This window comes from Somniosus microcephalus, chromosome 2, assembly GCF_052327205.1.
Source record: "Somniosus microcephalus isolate GS21.2 chromosome 2, FLI_Smic_1.0, whole genome shotgun sequence".
Lineage (NCBI taxonomy): Eukaryota > Metazoa > Chordata > Chondrichthyes > Squaliformes > Somniosidae > Somniosus > Somniosus microcephalus.
The window spans coordinates 160,057,363-160,074,220 of record NC_140988.1 but is presented as its reverse complement, the minus strand read 5'-3'; positions in this window follow the sequence as shown (position 1 = coordinate 160,074,220).

The window sequence follows — 16,858 nt, the reverse complement described above, 5'->3', positions numbered from 1 at the left end:
GCTGCTGGTTTGTACAAACTTCTCTCATTCTCAGTATGGGATCTTTGCTTTGTAACATTTTTTATTTTCCTCTAGATTTAGACAGTAAAGTAGATTGAGCTGCTGAATTGCTGTGGAACGTCTCTCGTTGAGGAGAACTGTGCCTGTCTCTGCCTTGCCATTTCACATTGCAGACAGTTGTCACCTGAACAGTAGCATTTTCTATTTTATGGCTGTGGTAAGTGCTACCATGTTCGGGCGATGGATATCTGGCTCCTCACGTGCAACCGGAACTCTTGAGAACTGACGCGCCACGTTGGATCGCTAAATGATGATGCTAACATTAATCTACTCACTCTTCTTCCCAGTGCAGGCTCTCTTTCAGTAATACTTCACCTTTCAGAAGGATGCTTTCTTTCAGGATACTCCTAGTAGCGCCGTGCTGCCTCTGCATTCTAAAGGCAGCACAACGCTAGTGCGCCCAGCTTCTGACCCGCCACGTGGAATCGCTAAATGGTGATGCTAATCAGAGCAACAGTAAATAAGAATTCTAAAACGAGTAAGAGTGTTAAAAATTCAAGCCTGAAGGCTTTTTGTCTTCATGCGAGGAACATTTGTAATAAGGTGGATGAATTAGCTGCACAAATAGATGTAAACGGATATGATATAATTGGGATTATGGAGACATGGCTCCAGGGTGACCAAGACTGGCAATTCAACATCCAGGAGTATTCAATATTCAGGAAGGACAGGAAAAAAGGAAAAGGAGGTGGGGTAGCATTGCTGGTTAAAGAAGAGATTAACAGAATAGTAAGGAAGGATATTAGCTCTGATGATGTGGTATCTGTATGGGCAGAGCTGAGAAATACCAAGGGGCAGAAAACGTTATTGGGAGTTGTATACAGACCCCCAAACAGTAATGCTGAGTTTGGGGATGGCATTAAATGGGAAATTAGAGACGCATGCAATAAGGGCACAGCAGTTATCATGGGTGACTTTAATCTACATATAGATTGTGCTAGCCAAATTAGTAACAATACTGTGGAGGAGGAATTCCAGGAGTGTATACGGGATGGTTTCCTGGACCAATATGTCGAGGAACCAACTAGAGATCAGGTCATCTTAGACTGGGTATTATGTAATGAGAAAGTATTAATTAGCAATCTTGTTGTGCGAGGCCCCTTGGTGAGGCGTGATCATCATATGATAGAATTCTTCATTAAAATGAAGAGTGAAGTAGTTGACTCAGAGACTAAGGTCCTGAATTTAAATAAAGGAAATATGATTGTATGAGGCACGAGTTGGTTAGGATGGATTGGGGAATGTTACTTAAAGGGTTGACAGTGGATTGGCAATGGCAAACATTTAAAGATCACATGGATGAAGTACAGAATTTGTTCATCCCTGTTTGGCATAAAAATAAAACAGAAAAGGTGACTCAACCGTGGTTAACAAGGGAAATTAGAGATAGCATAAGATCCAAGGAGAGGACATATAATTTGGCCAGAAAAAGCAGCAAACCTGAGGATTGGGAGCAGTTTAGGATTCAGCAAAGGAAGACAAAGGGATTAATTAAGAGCGGGAAATAGATTATGAGAGTAAGCTTTCAGGGAACATAAAAACTGAGTGTAAAAGATTCTATAGATATGTGAAGAGAAAAAGATTGGTGAAGTCAAGCGCAGGTCCCTTACAGACAGAATCAGGGGAATTTATAATGGGGAACAAGGAAATGGATAACCAATTAAATACATACTTTGGTTCTGTCTTCGCAAAGGAGGACACAAAGAACCTCCCAGAGATGTCAGGGGACATAGGTTCTAATGAGAGGGAGGAATTGAATGAAATCAGTATTTGTAGGGAAATGGTGTTAGGGAAATTGATGGGATTGAAGGCTGATAAATCCCCAGGGCCTGATAATCTACATCCTAGGTTACTTAAGGAAGTGGCCCTAGAATTACTAGATGCATTGCTGGTCATCTTCCAAAATTCTATAGACTCTGGTACAGTTCCCATGGATTGGAGGATAGCTAATGTAATCCCACTATTTGAAAAGGGTGGTAGAGGGAAAACAGGGAATTATAGACCGGTAAGCCTGACATCGGTAGTGGGGGAAATGCTAGAGTCTATTAAAAACGATGTAATAGCAGAGCACTTGGGAAACAGTGACAGGATCGGACAAAGTCAACATGGATTTACAAAAGGTAAATCGTGCTTCACTAATCTACTGGAATTTTTTGGGGATGTAACTGGTGGAATAGATAAGGGAGAACCAGTGGATGTGGTGCATTTGGACTTTCAGAAGGCTTTTGATAAGGTCCCACATAAGACATTAGTGTGTAAAGTTAAAGCACATGGGATTGGGGGTAAGGTGCTGCCTTGCATAGAGAACTGGTTGGCAGACAGGAGGCAAAGAGTTGGAATAAATGAGTCTTTTTCCGAGTGGCAGGCAGTGACTAGTGGGGTGCCGCAGGGATCGGTGTTAGGACCACAGCCATTCACAATATATATAAATGATCTAGACGAGGGAACTAGATGTAATATCTCCAAGTTTGCAGAGGACACAAAGCTGGGTGGGCGTGTGTGCTGTGAGGAGGATGCAGAGAAACTCCAGTACGATTTGGACAGGTTGGGTGATTGGGCAGATGCATGGCAAATGCAGTGTAATGTGGATAAATGCGAGGTTATCCACTTCGGTGGCAAAAATAGGAAGACAGATTATTATCTGAACGGCAATAGATTGGGAAAAAGGGAAGTGCAATGAGACCTGGGTGTCTTTGTGCACCAGTCACTGAAGGTAAGCATGCAGGTGCAGCAGGCGGTTAAGAAGGCAAATGGTATGTTGGCCTTCATAGCGAGAGGATTTGAGTCCAGGAGCAAGGATGTCTTGCTGCAGTTGTACAGGGCCTTAGTGAGACCACACCTTGAGTATTGTGTGCAGTTTTGGTCGCCTTACCTAAGGAAGGATATACTTGATGTTCTTGCCATGGAGAGAGTGCAGCGAAGATTCACCAGACTGATACCTGGGATGGCAGGAATGATGTATGAGGAGAGATTGGTTCGATTAGGCTTATATTCGCTAGAGTTTAGAAGAATGAGAGGGGATCTCATTGAAACTTATAAAATTCTAACAGTACTAGACAGACTAGATGCAGGAAGGATGTTCCTGATGACGGGGGAGTCCAAAATCAGGTGTCACAGTCTAAGGATAAGGGGTAAGCCATTTAGGACTGAGATGAGGAGGAATTTCTTCACCCAGAGAGTGGTGAACCTGTGGAATTCTCTACCACAGAAGGCAGTAGAGGCCAATTCATTAAATATATTCAAGAAGGAGTTGGATATATTTCTTGAGACTAAAGGAATCAAGGGATATGGGGAGAAATCAGAGACAGCGTATGTAGGATTCGCAAAATTTCCACATTTCTCCAAAGGTTTATTATTAATAAAAGGGACCCTGCGTGGACATTTTAAAAAGGGTACCCAAAGATGGCGTCCACACCTCGTGGCCAAAAGCCTGCAAGATTTTAAAAGTTTGGACTCTGTGGCACAAGCAGCTTTGGGGGAAATCGAAACCTAAAGTGCAGTTTTTGTGAAGGGCTTTTGTATTTTGAAAAGCAGACAGCAGGACTTTGAATATGTATTAAGCCAAATCGGAGACAGATCAAAACCAGTTAGGCCAATTGTAGTGTATGTGCCTTTAAGAGCCCCATGCGTGCTGTAATGCCGGTAATGGCCACTCGGGCTATATAAGCCTGTATATTGCATTATATCCGTTAGTTCCCCTCCAGACTTTGCTTAGTAAACACCTATGAACCAACTCCTGTCTTCAGTGTCTCTATCAACACACAGACGCAACAGTGGCAACGAAGTGGAAACGGACTTACCTGCAATTCGGCAGCACCTCAAGGACATCGATTCCTCTGGCGTCCAGAAGAATCAAGAAAGTGAAAAAAGCTGTGGTTTCACCAGCTGGCCAAGCTGGTGGCAGGTACTGCACTAATCCTTCCTGGGCGTCAGGCTGGGGCTCCAGCGGCTGGTTTTACAGCTGGGCCAAGCAGCGAAAGCGGAGGCAAGCAGTAACAGACAGGGAGGGAGCACTCGGGAGACGGCCGGCGCTGCAAAAAGGTCGGCGTTCAGACCTAGAGAGAAAGTCCGGCGGGAACGAGTCTCCAACTGTAAATAAATAAATAAATAAAAGAATGGAAACTGCGGGAAACAGCGTTGTCATCGGCAGCAGCGGCGGGAAAGCACGGGAAGCGCCATATCTTTTCTGCAGAAAAGAAAGAAAAGCGCGGGAAGTGCCATATCTTTTCTAAGATGCCTAAGTCTGGCAATATTGATGCTTTTGTTAGCGAGATAGAGGATTGGACCACATATGTGGAAAGAGTGGAGGTATATTGCACTGCAAATGGAATAGAAGATGAAAAAAAAGCTTCAGTACTGCTGAATCTAATGGGCGCAAAGACATACGGGCTGTTATGAAATTTAATCACTCCAGCCAAACCAAAGGACAAGGATTTTAAAGAAATTGTTGATACCCTACAGGAGCACTTAAACCCAACACCGCGGCTGATAGCGGAACGATTCAAATTCTTCAAGAGAAATCAACACAAGAATGAAAGTAACGCTGATTACCTCACCGAATTGAGAAAGCTATCAAAACACTGCCAATTCGGGCAGGACTAGCAGATTATCTTCGAGACAAATTCGTCTGCGGTCTCTTAAGTGAAGGAACACAGAAAAGGCTGCTTTCTGAAAAAGATTTAACACTGGACAAGGCTTTCAGTATGGCTGTATCATACGAAGCAGCCGCAAGAGGAGCTGCAGAAATACAACAAAAGACACAGGACTTCGGCACCCATGAAATGACACAGGGTTTCGAGAGATGTTATCGCTGCGGCAGATCCACCCATGACCAGAGGGACTGCTGGTTCAAGGACAAAGCATGCAGGCAAGGCGGAAAGATTGGACACATTGCACAGGTATATCTGGACAAAATAAATCCACAGACAGGAAAAAAAAATCAATAAAGAAAAGTACAGAAAGGTACAAATGATGACGGACAGTAGCTCCGAAGACCATAAGAGTGATAGCGACTCCGAAAACAAGAGACTAAGCTGTCTCAAATTACATAATGTACTTGCCAAAGATGATTACCAGACCATTTGGGTTACCCTCACGATAGCAGGGTCCCCAGTTAAAATGGAGCTAGATACAGGATCAGCTCTGACCGTAATAAATCGACGGGATTACGAGAGGCTATTTCTGCATACCTTTAAAAGACACATCCATTATCTTAAAAACATATACGGGGCAGAAAGTATACCCCAAAGGAAAAATAAGGGTGCCTGTTGTATACAACGGCAAGGAAATACAAAAATTGTATTTATACATTCTACAAGATGGTGGCCCACCACTGTTAGGACGTGAATGGATCAGGAAAATACGTTTAGACTGGCACTCCATTCAGGCACTGATGGTGACCAGTAAGAAAAAAAACGATGATGACGTCATACCTGAACGATTAAAAGACATCTTGGCCAACGCCAAAGAAGTTTTTCTAGAGAAACTAGGAACCTTGAAAGGCATCACCGCCTCAATAAAAGTGGAAGATGCAGCAATTCCCAAGTTTTTTAAAGCAAGCCCAGTGCCATACGCAATTCGTCCAGCAGTCGAGGCAGAGCTGGAGAATTTGGAAAATGCAGGCGTATTATCCAAAATAGATTGGAGCGAGTGGGCAACACCCATCGTTCCAGTCATGAAGAAAGCATTGAATAATGATAAATCTGAAGAACAGAGAAAAATTCGCATCTGTGGAGACTTCAAGGTGACGGTAAGCCCGGTCCTTCACATGGTACAGTATCCTCTTCCGAGGATAGAAGATATTTTCGCCTCACTATCCGGAGGGAAACGTTTCACCAAAATTGACTTGGCACAGGCATATCTACAGATGGAGGTTGAAGAGGCCTCTAAAAAATATCTCACGATAAATACACACAAAGGTCTGTACCAGTACAATCGACTGGTTTTCGGAGTAGCATCCGCTCCAGCTATCTGGCAAAGAGCTATGGAGCAAGTCCTCCAAGGGATTCCGGGGACTCAATGCTACCTAGACGACATCCTTGTAACAGGAGAAAACGACAACGAGCACCTTGCCAATTTGGAGCAGGTGCTCATTAGGCTGAGAGAACGGGGCCTACGAGCAAATCGCCCCAAGTGCGAATTTTTCCAAAATCAAATATCATATTGTGGCCACATAATTAATAAGGAAGGGTTGCATAAGTCACCTGAAAAAATTGAAGCGGTCATAAAAGCCCCAGCCCCTGAAAATGTTTCACAATTAAGGTCGTTCCTGGGATTAATAAATTACTATCATAAATTTTTACCGAACTTATCAACTCTTCTACACCCTCTTAATGAACTGCTACAAACAGGAGTAATTTGGAAATGGAGTGAAGACTGTAAATGTGCCTTCCATAAATGCAAAGACTTAATCACATCCAAAGAAGTTTTGGCTCATTACAACCCATCACTGCCAATCAGACTGGCGTGCGATGCATCCCCTTACGGCATAGGAGCAGTATTATCACATAAATTCCCTGATGGCTCGGAACGGCCGAGAGCTTTTGCGTCACGCTCATTGAACTCAGCTGAGCGTAACTATGCCCAAATCGACAGGGAAGCACTCAGCCTGGTATGGGGAGTGAAGAAATTCAACCATTACCTACACGGACAAAAATTTACCTTGTTGACTGACCATCAACCCCTCATCTCCATATTCAACACTAAAAAGGGTGTTCCCATTATGACAGCGCTAAGGCTACAGAGGTGGTCCCTTTTTCTAGGGGCACACCAATACAACATAGAATACAAAGGATCAAAACAGCATGGGAATGCTGACGGTTTATCGCACCTACCGTTGCCAACGGTAGAAGAGGCACCTACAGTAGACCCAGTGGAGATGTTCCACTCAACCATAGTGGAATGTCTACCAGCAACAAATTCTGCCATTGAAAAGGAAACGAAAAATGACCCGACTCTCTCACAAGTCTACGACTTAACGGTGAAGGGATGGCCAGCACATGGCGAACCACTGTTGCCAGCATTCTTGCAAAGAAGAGAACAGCTGTCAGTATGCCGAGGAACCTTGATATGTGGATCCAGAGTGGTGATTCCACCCAAACTCCGGGATAAAGTGCTAAAGGAGCTTCACGAGGGGCATCTGGGTGGAGTGAAAATGAAGAACCTAGCCAGAGCATTTGTATGGTGGCCAGGTATCGATGGAGACATAGAAGAAATGACCAAGTGCTGCCTAGGATGCCAGAAGGTCCAAAACGCTCCACCCCAAGCCCCTTTACATCCATGGGAGTGGCCCTCATCTCCCTGGCAAAGGGTACACATCGACTTTGCTGGTCCATTTATGGACTCAATGTTCTTAATCGCGGTTGATGCACACTCCAAGTAGCCAGAGGTAATAAAGATGTCCTCCACCACCACGGAAAAAACCATCACAGTATTAAGGACCATATTTGCCAGGAATGGGCTGCCGGAACAGATCTGTTCTGATAATGGACCGCAATTTGTGTCCGAAGAATTCAGGAAGTTCTTAAAAAACAATGGGGTTAAGCACTACATGTCCGCCCCATACCATCCCGCCACCAATGGATTGGCTGAAAGGTTTGTCCAGAACTTCAAGAAGGCCATAAAGGCCATGGGTAATGAAGACATAAAACTTCAGCACAAGGTGGATAACTTCTTGTTTGCATACAGGAATGCAACACATATGGTTACTGTTAGAATAAAATTTTGCTGGACAAGATTGCTGGACAAGATTTTGCTGGAAAAGACACAAACAACAAATTCGCTGACTGGGACTAATTGAATCACTGCACAGTGAGACATGCCACGCTTACGCATGGCTGGAACAAAGTTCGTCTCGTGTCCTGACTGGGACTAATTGGATCACTGAGGACTAACAAGGTTCACTGGTATCCTATTATCGAACTAATCACATTTCGCCGGGGAACAAGATGGAACGAAGACCTGAAGAGGCAGAATTGGCAACACAAGTGTATAAACTCCTGACTGGAGGAAAATAACGATATGCGCTAATAAACGAATTGATTGGATGAATGTAAATGATCTAAAACCAACTTCTTGGAATTGTATATAAGCTCGGCACGTACTACAATCGGGGAGAAGGTGCTCTCGCAGACCGCGTGGTTGCAGACTCTTCTCCCAGAGCTCTGTCATTTAATAAAGTTGTCTCTCTTACTCAAAGTCTAGTTTCCGAGGAATCATTTTTCCTACAACAAATTGGCGCTGCGAGCAGGGTGCCACGGAGCTGAACAGTCGTTCGAATCAGTGACCAGGGCGAGTAGTCAGATTTTTGACCGCCCATAAATCAGAGACACTCGACAAGGCGACTGAACGGCGAAGCGGCACCAAAACGAATCTGGGACACAGACTGAGTGGGTAAGAGACACTACTTGATTTGTATTTGTGTATTTGTATTTGTGTATTTGTATTTGTGTAATAGTAACTAAGAAAAACCTCGGACCAGGAGGACACTTGTCTCAGACACCTAGCCTCAGGCCGGTTGTTAAGAGGGCAAATGCCCCATGCGAAGGCCAGGACCATGAAGTAGGTGCCGAGACTTCAAGGTGTTCTAAAGTCGTGATACTAGTCGAGTACGGTTAACATTTTTCTGCATTATATCATGTTGCTCAGTGAACTAGGAGATTATTAGTGTCGGTGTTGTAGGACCCTGATCAGGTAAACAGACACCGGGGAGGGGTAGAAACCCCGTCCAACAAGCAAGCGTTACACGTCCGGGCAGTTTTGAGAGAAAGACAAACCCGGACCTCTGAGAACGCTGGCATAGAGTGCGACAAGAAGCTCGGGTATTCTCGGAAGGAAAGAATAGGGGGGCTCTCTGAGGAACAGATCTCCAGACACGAAGGAACGATCGGTGAAGCAGCGGCGATGTCAGGTGAGGAAGTTAAGAGGGGACCTTCGGGCTCCCTCACATATTCTTATATGACAAACCGACAGTCGTTAATTAAGAAGATGCAGAAAGACGGTTGGGATGTGTCACAGACTTTAGAACTCCAGAGAAGCTGGTTGACTAAACAGACAAAGGATAAAACCAAGAAGGCAGGAGTGTTATTAGTACACCAACTAGCAGGACTCATTGAACAAGTAAACATAATAAAGAAAGTTGCACAAGACAAAGTACAGATGGTTACGGAACTAGAGACAAAGGCGAAATGTCAAGCAAAGATTATAAAGGAATTAGAGTGTAAGGTATACGAGGGGGGGCGAATGTGGACCTGTCCAGTCACCACCTCCCTTCCCCCATATTACAGTGCAGAACCAACAGCCCTGCAGACGAGGGGGACGTTGAAATAGTCGAGATGGCTCCTGTGAGTCGGGGCGGGACATTGGCTAATCCCACCGCCAGTTACAAACCATTCACTCCCGGGGAAAGACAACAGATCATGACCGTCTTAGGAAAACTCCAGCCCCAGAGCCAGAATGTTAAATTCTGGACGAAACTTAACGCCATCTGGGTAGGGCACCAGTTGCACCTAAGGGATATTCACCAATTGGTCCGAGCAGCCTGCCCTGCGGACAAGTGGCGACTTGTGGCAGGCAGGCATGCAGTTCAACCCGCTCAAGACTACAGCGGAGGGCGTTGGACACACGCGGTAGCCCTCACTGACGAAATGGACGCCCAACAGCCGGCATTTGCCCTTTTTAAGACAGAAGTCCAGAGGGTCCTAAGTGATTCCCCCACGAATTGGAATAGAATCACAACAACCAAACAACAAAAGGGTGAGGGAGCGTCAGAATATGGAGAACGATTATTCAATATCTACCAAGAGAGCTCGGGCCAACAAAATGCCATTAGGACGGACCCGGCCTTTATACAGGCATTTAAGGATGGCTTGTCACCCAGACACCAAGGCATCATTCAGATGGGGGTAGTAACCGCCAGAAACTATGATGACCTGGTAGAATGGGCTAGTGGGGTAGATGGAAGTGGGATGGAGGATAAGGATAAGGATAAGGTTAAGGTAAAGCAAGAGATGGTAGCAGCCGTGACTAATTGGGAATCTGGAACCCGACCCAAGAAAGGACCATGCCACAACTGTGGAAAGATGGGCCACTTTGTCAACTTTCTTCCCTTTGCATTCTTTTGCAAACAGTGCAATTATTGCGGAAAACGGGGGCACCTAGAGGCCGCCTGTTACGGAAAACACGGCAGGCCTAGTGAGGGGCAAAACACCCTAACCGCCGAAGAATATAAGGAATGGCAGGAATATAAGCGTAGTAGTTGATGTCCGGTGGCCCCCATAAAAGGTAAAAGGGAGGGGAGAATTTATGTGTCTGCACTAGTAGGGGGCCGACAATGTGAAATGCTGGTGGACACAGGCGCATCACTTTCCGTCACTAACCTCCCCCTCCCCACGACTAGTAAGTCAATACTCCTGCGAGGACTCAATGGCACTAAAGTGCCAGCTCACTTGAGCACCACGCAGCTGGTGGAAATCGATAATATATACCTCCCCATGAAATTCTATGTGTGTAAAAATAATGAAGGTACAATATTAGGTAATGATATAATGAGGGAGTACAAAGCAATAATTGATTGTGGCAAAGGAAGGTTAACATGGCCAAAGGCGGATGGCCGTAAGGAAAAGATTAGACAACTGGCAAATAACACTGGCACCCTTGGGGTGGCCACCGTAACTACCAGGGACTGGCACGAAGATACGGGAGGATACGGAGCCATTTGTGATTCCGTGATTGGGGTATGGGCTGAAACAAAGTTAGATACAGGAAAAGCTAGTATCGACCCTATTAAGATTCCCGGACCAGAACACAAATCCCACCGCCAGTACCCAATAAAGGCGGAGGCCAGGAAGGCAGTCATGGACATAGTGAAGGGGCTAGTAGAAAGGGGTATCCTGAGGGAAACCACGAGCACTACTAATTCCCCCACATGGCCAGTGGAGAAACCTGATGGGAGCTATAGGTTGACTATAGACTATACGGCCCTCAACAGGGTCACTCCTAAATTACACCCCATCGTTGCCAGCCCCTCAACAATTTTGAATGGGCAGAAGATATTCACCGTTTTAGACATAGCTAACGGATTCTGGGCACTCCCATTAGATCCGGAATCACAAGAGAAATTTGCATTCACAGTAGGGGATAAACAATATACGTGGACCCGATTGCCACAGGGATTCCATAATAGCCCAGCTATTTTTCACCGCGTCATGAGTGATATCCTAAAACAGACAGAAGTACCTAAAGGAAGCACTATTTTGCAGTACGTCGACGACATACTAATAGCCTCGGAAATGAAGGCAGACCATCTGGCAACCCTATATTTAGTACTAAGGGCCCTAGAGACGGCTGGCCTCAAGGTAAGCCCTAAAAAAGCACAGATAGGAAAAACTCAGGTCCTATACCTGGGACATCTAATCTCCCAAGGACTTAAAGAAATGCCACAGGACAGGAAACACGCTGTCCAGGGCATGCCGAGACCCGTAACAGTACGCGGAGTCAGGAAGGTACTGGGGCTCTTTAATTACAGTCGAAATTTTATCCTGGGGTTCGCTAAATTAGCAGAACCTATACAAAGATTAGTGAAAGGGGGTAAACCCGCGTTGGAACCGATAGATTGGGGACCGGAACAAGAGGAAGCTTATACTCAACTAAAGTCTGAGCTAGTATCAGCCCCAGGGCTAGGACTGCCAGATATGAGTAAGTACTTCCACATACATTGCAACAATGAAGAAGGGTTTTACACAGCAGTAGTTACACAGGATCATGGGGATAAAAGAAGGCCCGTCGCCTACTATTCCACAGCGGAGGGACCGGTAGTCACAGGGCTCTCCCGGTGCATAGCTGCATTGGATTGTGCGGCTTGGGCAGTAAAGGTTAGTGAGCCGATAGTAATGACAGGAAACATTATATTGCACACTAAACACACTCTGGTAGAGATGCTGAATACCGGGAAATTAAGATCCGTCTCGAACATGAGACGTGCCAAGTGGGAGGCCGTCCTCCTCCCTCCGAGTAAAGCAGTAACCATTGTTAGAGACACAGGGGAGAACCCGGCAGAAGGAATACTGGGAACTGGGGAGCCCCACAACTGTGGGGACGTAGATATGAACCTGGAAGAAGATAGGCTAAAAGACACCCCTTTAGCGACAGCGGAAGAGACGTTGTACGTAGATGGTTCACGCAAGTATATAGATGGGCTGCCCCGAACGGGGTGGGCGGTGGTTAATGGCGAATTACAAACCGTAGAGTCAGGACGGATTGATGGAGGCCTATCGGCCCAAGTAGCAGAGCTAGTGGCTCTCACCAGGGCACTAGAGTTGTCAGAGAATAAAATCGTGAACATTTACACAGATAGTAGGTATGCCTTTGGGGTGGTCCACGATTATATGACTGCATGGGGTAGGAGGGGATTCATTACTACGGAGGCAATCCCATAAAACACCAGCTGAGGATAGAAGCCCTCCTAGAAGCTAGCGACAAACCCCAACAGGCAGCAGTAATTAAGATTAAGGCACATCAGAGGGAACCGGACCGGACTAGCCCAGACTGGTTAAATCACCAGGGGAACCAGGTTGCGGACCAAGCAGCACAAAGGGCGCTAGAGCAAGAAAGGATTGAAGAAGTACCAATAGCCACTGTGAGCAGCTCCGAGGACGAGATAAGTATTGACGAACTCCATGAGGACACCCCCGACGTCGAAAAAGGTACGTGGGAAGAACAAGGTGCAAAGCGGGGAAGCGATAATGTCTGGCGAAAGGATAACAGGGTAATGGCCCCCAAGTGCATTCAAAATACGCTATTAGAACTCCACCATGGGCTTGTACATTCAGGGAGAGAAGCGATGATGGGAAGCCTCAGCAAAGAATGGTGGTGGAAGGGGATGGGAAGAGATATCACGAGATACTGCCATCGATGTATCACCTGTGCGCAGTATAACCCCAGGCGACCCATAAAGGTCAAAATGGGACATCAACCAAGGCCATGAGGGCCCTGGGAGCATATACAAATAGACTTCACAGGTCCCCTTCCACCGTCACACGGCAAAACATACTGCCTCGTGGTCATAGATCAATTCACCTGCTGGGTAGAGGCTTTCCCCACGCGAAATTGCACCGCTTTGACGGTTGCCAGAGTCTTAGCTGAAGAAGTAATCCCCAGGTGGGGAATACCAATTCAAATGGACTCTGATCAAGGTACCCGCTTTACCGGGAGTGTCATAAAAACGGTATGCCAATTAATGGGAATTAAACAAAAATTCCACATCCCATACCACCCTCAAAGTTCGGGCATGGTGGAACGAATGAACCGAACCCTTAAAAATGCGTTGGCAAAGGCAATGCAGACGTCGGGGAAAACCTGGACTGAAGTATTGCCCATTATCCTAATGAAGCTGCGAGCCACTGAAAACCGAACGACAGGCTTGACCCCTTATGAATTGATGACAGGAAGGGCGATGCAATTGCCAGAAGGCATCATAACAGGTGGGGCCGATGTAGGCCCTTTAAAAGATAGACTAAAACGATACGTTCTGGAACTTAGCACTCAATTAAAGGAGATGCGAAAGAATGTCCGTGATAATCAGGAGGACAAGGATCGGGCACAAGAGCTCACAATGACGGCTTATGTTCCCTCAGCGGGTAGTAAAGTCATGGTGAAAACTCTGCCCAGCAAACCAGGGTTCGCCCCAAAATGGAGTGGGCCACATGAAATCATAATCAGTGGGGATACCTGTGCCTGTCTAGACATAAGGGGTAAAGGAGTATGGAAGCATTGGACACAATTGAAAGTATATAAAGACAACTGACTGGCTACTTTCTGAATCTATTTTACAGGTGATCTGCATACCCTTTGTCATAAAATTCCTGTAAAGACTGGACTGTAGTGATATATTAATCATGTTTAGAGTATTATGGGTAATGGCGTTATTTCATATTGTCACGGGAAGCACGGTACCCCATTTACGTAAAGAGAGAGGATTGCATGTAAATACCTTTCTGTATATGTCATATATGTCTATGCGAAAAAAATGGGCCAAAGCTCCTGCTGCGTGTGCGCCCATGTGCCCACCCATACGGGGGGAGGAATCCCATTAAGGCCTATCCCCTTTAAGGTAGAGGAGATGGTAGGGTGGATATTATACTCTAATACCACCTGGAATAAGGAGGATACCATACAAACCCAAAATAGCTTGAATCCAGATCAGCTGGAACATGAGTGGAAACAGGCAGGGTATAACCCCACGAACTTTAAAGGATCGTTTCATCCCCAGTACGATAATCGAAGGTATCCAGAAGAGCTATTAGTCAGCACAGGGGGAAACTAAACAATGCAGAGGGGGAAGTCTGCTTGGTAAACTATGACGAGACAGGGTTAGTGGTTGGATGGAGTAAGTGCAAGTTTAATTACACTTTAACCAAAACCAGTACTAAACCACCAGGTGCCCTAGAATGGCCCCACGTGGGAACGTTTAATTTATCCGAAGTGCTAAACCGGACTAGCAATCTACCCTGGAGGGGAATACCTGGGATCATGTACCAACTTTGGAACAAATTTGAGGCCTATAATAATACCTATTTCATTTGCGGATATAAGGCGTATCCATGGCTTCCACGAACCTGGACTGGGTCATGCTATATAGGATACGTAGTACCATACATCCATTATTTATCCTCCCTAACCCACCACTACGGGTACCAGTCATTATGGCAACCAGCCAAGCGTGTTAAGAGAGCTATTACGGAAACCGAAAGATTCTGGGCTATAGCATTCCCCTGGTACGGAACAGGAAAAATAGCAAGGGAATCCATAAACATGGCAGCAGTGCTCGAACAAATAGCCAACGATACGGCTGAGTCCCTGAGAGAAATGAGTGCCGAAATGATGGCGATCCAGACCACCGCCTTACAGAATAGGATAGCCCTAGATTATCTGTTGGCAGCGCAAGGAGGCACCTGTGCCCTGATTGGGACAGACTGCTGTACATATGTCCCATATAGCTCCGAGAATATCACGAGCCGAGCAAATCATATCCAAGAAGAAATAAAGAAGCTCCATCAACTCACAAGCACAGGGTGGCTTGATTGGTTGCTAGGGAAAACCGGGTGGGGAGCGTGGATGATGCAAGGGATAATAATAATAGTTGTAATTTGTATGTTGATGTGTTGTGCACTGAGCCTTATAAAGTTGTGTTGCCAAACTGCTATGAAAACCGTGATGCCGATCGCCTCTATCGAGGAGGAACACACCAACCTGCTACCAAGGGACGAAGAACACCAATACGACACTGTCGAAGGAACAACCGAACCCCCGGACATAAGCCAGTGGCTGTAAGCACCGACGAAAGGGGGACCGAGGATGGTCATCTGGGAGCAAATGAATCGTGCTCCAGGACCAAGAGGAGGGATTGTTAGAATAAAATTTTGCTGGACAAGATTGCTGGACAAGATTTTGCTGGAAAAGACACAAACAACAAATTCGCTGACTGGGACTAATTGAATCACTGCACAGTGAGACATGCCACGCTTACGCATGGCTGGAACAAAGTTCGTCTCGTGTCCTGACTGGGACTAATTGGATCACTGAGGACTAACAAGGTTCACTGGTATCCTATTATCGAACTAATCACATTCCGCCAGGGAACAAGACGGAACGAAGACCTGAAGAGGCAGAATTGGCAACACAAGTGTGTAAACTCCTGACTGGAGGAAAATAACGATATGCGCTAATAAACGAATTGATTGGATGAATGTAAATGATCTAAAACCAACTTCTTGGCATTGTATATAAGCTCGGCACGTACTACAATCGGGGAGAAGGTGCTCTCGCAGACCACGTGGTTGCAGACTCTTCTCCCAGAGCTCTGTCATTTAATAAAGTTGTCTCTCTTACTCAAAGTCTAGTTTCCGAGGAATCATTTTTCCTACAACAGTTACCAACCAAACTCCCGCCATGATGTTCTTCAATAGAAGCCTAAGATGCCGGCTGGATTTGATCAAGCCCAACATCAGAAGGGACGTGGAGAACCGGCAATTTCAAGGCATGAATGAAAGGCCAACGAGAGCCTTCCAGATAGGTCAACAAGTTTTGGCCCGGGACTACCGTACCGAGAAATGGCAGCCTGGAACTATCTGCACATGACTAGGACCACTGATGTATACCGTGGACATCGGAGAAAGCATAATAAGGCGCCATGCTGACCAAATCATAGAGTCATCCGAAAAGGGACAACCTACACCACAACTCTATACGCCTAACGATGAAGTAGAGATACCCATATCTACCTCCGATCCGGTGATACTGGAACCCGATGAACCCGACACTGGCATTCAAGCTGAATCAGCCTTGCCAAAAGAACCTACTACACCACCAGAAACTACTACACCACCGAGGCATTATCCGGACCGAGTCAGGAAGCCTCCAGAGAGACTGACTTATAATTAATTAACTGCAGCAATGTGTATATTATTTTTCTTATAACATGTAATTAATAATTACTTAAAATATTATGTACTGGTTAGCTAAAAGGGGAGGAATTGTAGTGTATGTGCCTTTAAGAGCCCCATGTGTGCTGTAATGCCGGTAATGGCCACTCGGGCTATATAAGCCTGTATATTGTGTTATATCCGTTAGTTCCCCTCCAGACTTTGCTTAGTAAACACCTATGAACCAACTCCTGTCTTCAGTGTCTCTATCAACACACAGACACAACACCTATACTTAAGGCCATCAAGCAGTTTGCATAAATAATTGGAAACAGCTTAGGGAAGCCATCGAGGCTGGTCAGGCCGATTAAGATGCATTA